A 364-nucleotide genomic window follows, 5' to 3' on the forward strand; every position below is an offset into this window, starting at 1 on the left:
TGTGTTCAGATGAGCAGGAAAATAGTTGTATCCTACACAATTACTCGCTAACAAAGGTTATTCGTCCAATTTAATGCATATTGTACGATTTTTTTTTTTGTTAAATTAACAAAATTACTGGTAAATAAAACACACCTTAGTATCGATATTTTTTGTTTGAGTATCGATACTTTCGCCCATCCCTACTAAAAATAGCTCACTGAAAGTTCTAATGAGCGGGTATTGTGGTTGCGGCACAGTCAGTGATGAAACGCCAGAAGCAGCAACAGATGACTTTAATGTCATCGTGGATGAAAAGAAAGAAAGAAAGAAAGGAGATGTGAGTTGGTTGATTCAGTAAATTAGCTCAGGTCAGGATAATCAT

Source organism: Sinocyclocheilus anshuiensis, unplaced genomic scaffold (genome assembly GCF_001515605.1).
Source record: "Sinocyclocheilus anshuiensis isolate Anshui unplaced genomic scaffold, SAMN03320099.WGS_v1.1 scaffold247, whole genome shotgun sequence".
Lineage (NCBI taxonomy): Eukaryota > Metazoa > Chordata > Actinopteri > Cypriniformes > Cyprinidae > Sinocyclocheilus > Sinocyclocheilus anshuiensis.